Here is a 7,500-nt window from a genome sequence, read left to right on the forward strand (position 1 = left end):
TGATGATAAATTTAAAATTTATCTGTATATATTCATATAAGACTCTTTGGTAATATATAATATAAAACCGAGCGCATATATGATATGTACGTTAGAAGAAATAATATATATATATATTATTTTCTTTTAATATAGGGACACCTCTTTTAATTTATCCCCGCAGGGAATTATCACATAACTCAGTATGTGATAATGGCAGACCAATATACATATATATCAAGATTATCAATACAAAATATATATCATTATTAGCCTGCCTCAATTGTAATTATTTATTTGGATTAACGATAAAGTTCGGAAACAATTTGTTATTCTATGTATAATAGAAACCTTGGCCTTTGTTTCAACATTATTATCTTTGGGCTTAAAATATTAACCGTGGAGCCAAGTCTCATATTCATAAATGAATAAAGAAACAAATTTGACGGATTAATATCTTCTCTACCGACAGACAGTATTTTGTCACGTCAATAGTAGATGGCCGGCCCATTGACCATCCTATAGTAGTTTTTGGACCCAATATCTTTAATTCGGGTATTTTCAATTGTCTTTGCCAATCAACCGTTTGGTACTCTCTCATATAATAAGAGAATACACATATAATTCCATTATATGGATATATCTTCATTATTTTATTTGCTACATCACCCTATAATAGTTTTTGAACCCGTCAACTTCAATTCGGGTATTTTCAATTGTCTTTGCCAACCATTTATATGGTATTCTCTATTATAATAAGAGAATACTAGTGAATATCCATTATATGGATATATCATCTTCATATTATTTGCTACACCACCCTATAGTAGTTTTTGAACCCATCATCTGCAATTCGGGTATTTTCAATTGTCTTTGCCAACCAACTATACGGTATTCTCTCTTATAATAAGAGAATACAAGTATATTTTCATTATATGGATATAATGCCATTTATTTTTCAATATCCATATAATTCATTTAGTTTTGTATGTACAAAACAAGTTTTCTTTATAGTATTGACAAAATCATATGTTTACGCATAACATAAGTTTTGACCAATACGAGGAGGGGCCCGCCAACGACCACCTCCCTATAGTAGTTTTTTACCCCACGCACTACTGCGTGCCTGTTTACAGTACTAGTGCCAGCTATCACTAGGTTTATATATCGTGTTTCAGTGATATATGGGTAAATTCTACCATTTATTCTTATGTATATGGCATTTCTATGCCATATTTATACAATCCATTCATATCTTAATGTATATTTATTATATTATACATTATTATGCCTTATAGGTATTATACCTATAAGCCATATCCATACGATTCATTCACTAGTGCCGCCCCTCACTAGGTTTATAATTTTTATATCATTGATATACAATTTATTTCTATATATATGGCATTTATATGCCATATCCATACAATGCATTCACATTTCAATGTATATTTACTTGTTATACATTATTATGCCTTATAGGTATTATACCTATAAGCCATATCCATACGATTCACTTATATAAATATATGTATATTTTTCTATACATAATTTTTTTTTACTTTTGTATGGATTTCTATGCATATCCATAGTTTATATGGATATGCTTGGCGTTCTATATAGTATTGACAAATTCATATGCATAACATAAGTTTTGACCAATACGAGGAGGGGCCCGCCAACGACCACCTCCCTATAGTAGTTTTTTACCCCACGCACTACTGCGTGCCTGTTTACAGTACTAGTGCCAGCTATCACTAGGTTTATATATCGTGTTTCAGTGATATATGGGTAAATTCTACCATTTATTCTTATGTATATGGCATTTCTATGCCATATTTATACAATCCATTCATATCTTAATGTATATTTATTATATTATACATTATTATGCCTTATAGGTATTATACCTATAAGCCATATCCATACGATTCATTCACTAGTGCCGCCCCTCACTAGGTTTATAATTGTTATATCATTGATATACAATTTATTTCTATATATATGGCATTTATATGCCATATCCATACAATGCATTCACATTTCAATGTATATTTACTTGTTATACATTATTATGCCTTATAGGTATTATACCTATAAGCCATATCCATACGATTCACTTATATAAATATATGTATATTTTTCTATACATAATTTTTTTTTACTTTTGTATGGATTTCTATGCATATCCATAGTTTATATGGATATGCTTGGCGTTCTATATAGTATTGACAAATTCATATGCATAACATAAGTTTTGACCAATACGAGGAGGGGCCCGCCAACGACCACCTCCCTATAGTAGTTTTTTACCCCACGCACTACTACGTGCCTGTTTACAGTACTAGTGCCAGCTATCACTAGGTTTATATATCGTGTTTCAGTGATATATGGGTAAATTCTACCATTTATTCTTATGTATATGGCATTTCTATGCCATATTTATACAATCCATTCATATCTTAATGTATATTTATTATATTATACATTATTATGCCTTATAGGTATTATACCTATAAGCCATATCCATACGATTCATTCACTAGTGCCGCCCCTCACTAGGTTTATAATTGTTATATCATTGATATACAATTTATTTCTATATATATGGCATTTATATGCCATATCCATACAATGCATTCACATTTCAATGTATATTTACTTGTTATACATTATTATGCCTTATAGGTATTATACCTATAAGCCATATCCATACGATTCATATACTAGTGCAGCCCCTCACTAGGTTTATATATCTCATTTTAATTATATATTGGTAAATTCTATTATTTATTCTTGTGTATATGGCACTTATATGCCGCCATATCTATAAAAATGCATTTATATTTCAATGTATATTTTCTATATTATACATTATTATGCCTTAAAAAGTTATTATACCTACCATAAGGCGATATCCATACGATTCATTTATATAAAAGATATATGTATAATTTTCTATACATAATTTTTTTTTATGAATATATGGGTTTCCTAAGCATATCCATATAATACATTTAGTTTTATATGGATTAGATTGGTCTTCTTTATTGTATTGCCAAACTCATATTGATAAAATAAGTTTTGAACAATAAGAGGATCAGCCGCCAACCAACCAACCACTGCTACCATTGGAGGAACATATACTTACTTTTTATATGTCCTCTTACTTGAATGGTCCTCTCTTTACTTGAAAATTTCATTACCATAGGAATCTATTTATACATGGAATATGATTTCCACTACTTTTTCGCGTCACTAATAATTAATATGACGATACAGACTTGCTACCATAACATAAGTCTTGAACAATAATAGGAGCAGCCGCCAACCAACCACCAACCAACCAACCACTGCTACCATTGATAGTAATTTTATATGTCCTCTTTACTTGAATTTCAATACCATAGGAATATTTATACATGGAATATGTTTTGCCACTACTTTTTCGCGTCACTAATAATATGACGATACAGTCTTGCTACCATAACATAAGTTTTGAACAATAAGAGGAGCAGACACACCAACCAACCAACCGCGCTGCTACCATTGAAGGAACATATACTTATATTTATATAAGTCCTCTTTACTTGAATGGCCTCTTTACTTGAATTTCAATACCATAGGAATATTTATTTATACATGGAATATGTTTTGCCACTACTTTTTCGCGTCACTAATAATATGACGATATAGACTTGCTACCATAACATAAGTTTTGAACAATAAGAGGAGCAGACACCAACCAACCAACCGCTGCTACCATTGAATGAACCATATATACAAACTTTTATATATGTCCTCTTTACTTGAATTTTAATACCATAGGAATATTTATACATGGAATATGTTTGCCACTTTATCATCGCGTCACTAATAAGATGACGATACATTTTGTTTGTTCAATATTTACTTATATATTGATGTTTCCAATTTAGGTCTTTTATATTTCTTCTTCCCTACCTTACACACCACAAACAAAGTGGCGTGCGATGCTGCAAGCAAGCATAATGATTATGCCCGCTTTGCAACATCTTTATTATCGAATCATCAAGCAAAGGATAAGCTTCAGTGGATCGCAGTATGGCAGCTGCTCAACCACTTACAACACCTTGCCTGTTACAAAAGTCGTTTACAATTGATTCTAGGCTTTGTCATTGTATTAAATAATGCTTTTATATGTAACTAGCGCGGCATCAGGTGATCAAAGATCCTCCCAATTTACTATGTTACAAATTACATTGGCATCACATCCATTGTCGTTTATAAAGTAAATTATAAACTTTAAATGGTTTAGAAGCCATACAATGCAAATTGCCCCTTATTTATCATTGCAGTCCAGCACGGATACGACCTTAGAGGCGTTCAGGCATAATCCAACGGACGTAGCGTCATACCACTGTTCGCTCGAACAAGTATTGTGCCATTGGTCCGTACCTGCGGTTCCTCTCGTACTACGCAGGAATGCTGTCGCAACAACGTTTTGTCATTAGTAGGGTAAAACTAACCTGTCTCACGACGGTCTAAACCCAGCTCACGTTCCCTTGCATGGGTGAACAATCCAACGCTTGGTGAATTTTGCTTCACAATGATAGGAAGAGCCGACATCGAAGGATCAAAAAGCGACGTCGCTATGAACGCTTGGCCGCCACAAGCCAGTTATCCCTATGGTAACTTTTCTGACACCTCTTGTTAAAAACTCTTTAAACCAAAAGGATCGATAGGCCGAGCTTTTGCTGTCCCTGTGTGTACTGAACACCGAGATCAAGTCAGCATTTGCCCTTTTGCTCTATGTGTGGTTTCTGTCCGCACTGAGCTGGCCTTGGGACACCTCCGTTATTATTTGAGAGATGTACCGCCCCAGTCAAACTCCCTACCTGGCAATGTCCTTGAATTGGATCATACCTGAGTAATTGGAGTTATACCAAATTTTCAAATCAAAAATACATAAATGCACCGTTTTATTAAAGAATTTGTTTGCGATTATATAACAAACTCGTGATACTTTGATCAAGAAGCTTGCATCAAAACCCAATACCATAAGATATAATAAATATATCCGTATAATGGCTAGGAAATGATACACGTTCCATTTAATCAAGTAAGTAAGGAAACAATAAGAGTAGTGGTATTTCATTGGCGATACCAAACCGAAGTCTAATATCTCCCACTTATTCTACACCTCTTATGTCTCCTTACACTGCCAGATTAGAGTCAAGCTCAAAAGGGTCTTCTTTCCCCGCTAATTATTCCAAGCCCGTTCCCTTGGCTGTGGTTTCGCTAGATAGTAGATAGGGACAGTAGGAATCTCGTTAATCCATTCATGCGCGTCACTAATTAGATGACGAGGCATTTGGCTACCTTAAGAGAGTCATAGTTACTCCCGCCGTTGACCCGCGCTTACTTGAATTTCTTCACTTTGACATTCAGAGCACTGGGCAGAAATCACATTGTGTCAACACCCGCTAGGGCCATCACAATGCTTTGTTTTAATTAGACAGTCGGATTCCCCAAGTCCGTGCCAGTTCTGAATTGATTGTTAATTGATAATCGTTATAATTAATAAGAACTAATTGGTTTAACCCAATTAGTATTCTTAAAAATTTTAGCAAGAAAGTTCCACAATTGGCTACGTAACTAAACTATCCGGGGAACAAGTGACCAACATAAATGCCAGACACTCTATTTACCCAGAACGAGCACATAAACCATGTTATTGTTTCCCAATCAAGCCCGACTATCTCAATCTTCAGAGCCAATCCTTATCCCGAAGTTACGGATCTAATTTGCCGACTTCCCTTACCTACATTATTCTATCGACTAGAGACTCTTCACCTTGGAGACCAGCTGCGGATATTGGTACGGCCTGTTGAGAAGTTTGCGTGTCCCCACCATAAATTTTCAAGGTCCGAGGAGAAAATATCGACACAACAGTATATGTCATGCTCTTCTAGCCCATCTACCATATCTCTCTGCGAAAGACTTCCATGGTAGTACGGCTATAAAACAGAAAAGAAAACTCTTCCGATATCTCTCGACGGCTTCTTTATGGTCGTTCCTGTTGCCAGGATGAGCACGAGGCCCATATTTAATAACAAACGGATACTCAACAGGTTACGGAATTGGAACCGTATTCCCTTTCGTTCAAAATTATTCAAGTATATTAATTAGCTTGATTTATATAATATAATTATATTTGTATGGCATTTGTGTTTTACTTGAAAATTTTCGGCTTTCGCCTTGAACTTAGGACCGACTAACTCGTGATCAACCACTGTTCACACGAAACCCTTCTCCACTTCAGTCCTCCAAGGTCTCATTCGATTATTTGCTACTACCACCAAGATCTGTACCAATGGCAGCTCCATGCAGGCTTACGCCAAACACTTCTACGCATACCATTGTACCTTCCTACTCACTAAAGTTTCAAAATTTATATCACAAGTAATATAAATCATCTACTTTAGCGGTAATGTATAGGTATACAACTTAAGCGCCATCCATTTTAAGGGCTAGTTGCTTCGGCAGGTGAGTTGTTACACACTCCTTAGCGGATTTCGACTTCCATGATCACCGTCCTGCTGTTTTAAGCAACCAACGCCTTTCATGGTATCTGCATGAGTTGTTAATTTGGGCACCGTAACATTACGTTTGGTTCATCCCACAGCGCCAGTTCTGCTTACCAAAAGTGGCCCACTGGGCACATTATATCATAACCTTGAACTTCATATCAAGAAAGTTAAGGTTCTTACCCATTTAAAGTTTGAGAATAGGTTAAGATCGTTTCGACCCTAAGGCCTCTAATCATTCGCTTTACCAGATAAGATTATTTTATATAACATTAAAATGCACCAGCTATCCTGAGGGAAACTTCGGAAGGAACCAGCTACTAGATGGTTCGATTGGTCTTTCGCCCCTATACTCAATTCTGACAATCGATTTGCACGTCAGAACTGTTTCGGTCTTCCATCAGGGTTTCCCCTGACTTCAACCTGATCAAGTATAGTTCACCATCTTTCGGGTCACAGCATATATGCTCAAGGTACGTTCCAGTTAGAGGCATAAATAATATAAATATCATTATACATAACTATATAGAACGCCCCGGGATTGTGTTAATTAGCTATAAATAGTTAAAAAACTAATCCCATTATTAGTCAAGTTAATTACGCTATTAGGTTTATATCCCAATAACTTGCACATATGTTAGACTCCTTGGTCCGTGTTTCAAGACGGGTCCCGAAGGTATCCTGAATCTTTCGCATTGTTAATCATACAAGTGCATATAATAAACACAAAAATCAATGATAATTATGCCATTATATAATTCCGAAAAATTAACGCACTGTATTCATATAAATCTATCAGCACTTTATCAAATTAATAACATTTATTCTGTGTTAAAATGCAAGCAAATTAATTTGAATAAACTATAAGTTATATTTTATGATAAATTTTGTATGCTAATAGATTACAATGTCCTTATATGGAAAAAATGCACACTATTATCATAATATTGTT

At 34.7% G+C, this 7,500-nt stretch overlaps 1 non-coding gene across 1 annotated transcript in view; it reads right to left on the reverse strand.

The window, feature by feature from the left end:
- Positions 1–4,021: 4,021 nt before the first annotated feature.
- Positions 4,022–7,500, reverse strand: part of LOC119562850 — a 3,971-nt gene continuing 492 nt past the window's right edge. Inside the window, exon 1 of the ribosomal RNA XR_005222080.1 lies at positions 4,022–7,500. This exon is cut by the window's right edge and continues 492 nt beyond it. This is a non-coding gene — a ribosomal RNA (large subunit ribosomal RNA).

This window comes from Drosophila subpulchrella, unplaced genomic scaffold (genome assembly GCF_014743375.2).
Source record: "Drosophila subpulchrella strain 33 F10 #4 breed RU33 unplaced genomic scaffold, RU_Dsub_v1.1 Primary Assembly Seq98, whole genome shotgun sequence".
Classification (NCBI taxonomy): domain Eukaryota; kingdom Metazoa; phylum Arthropoda; class Insecta; order Diptera; family Drosophilidae; genus Drosophila; species Drosophila subpulchrella.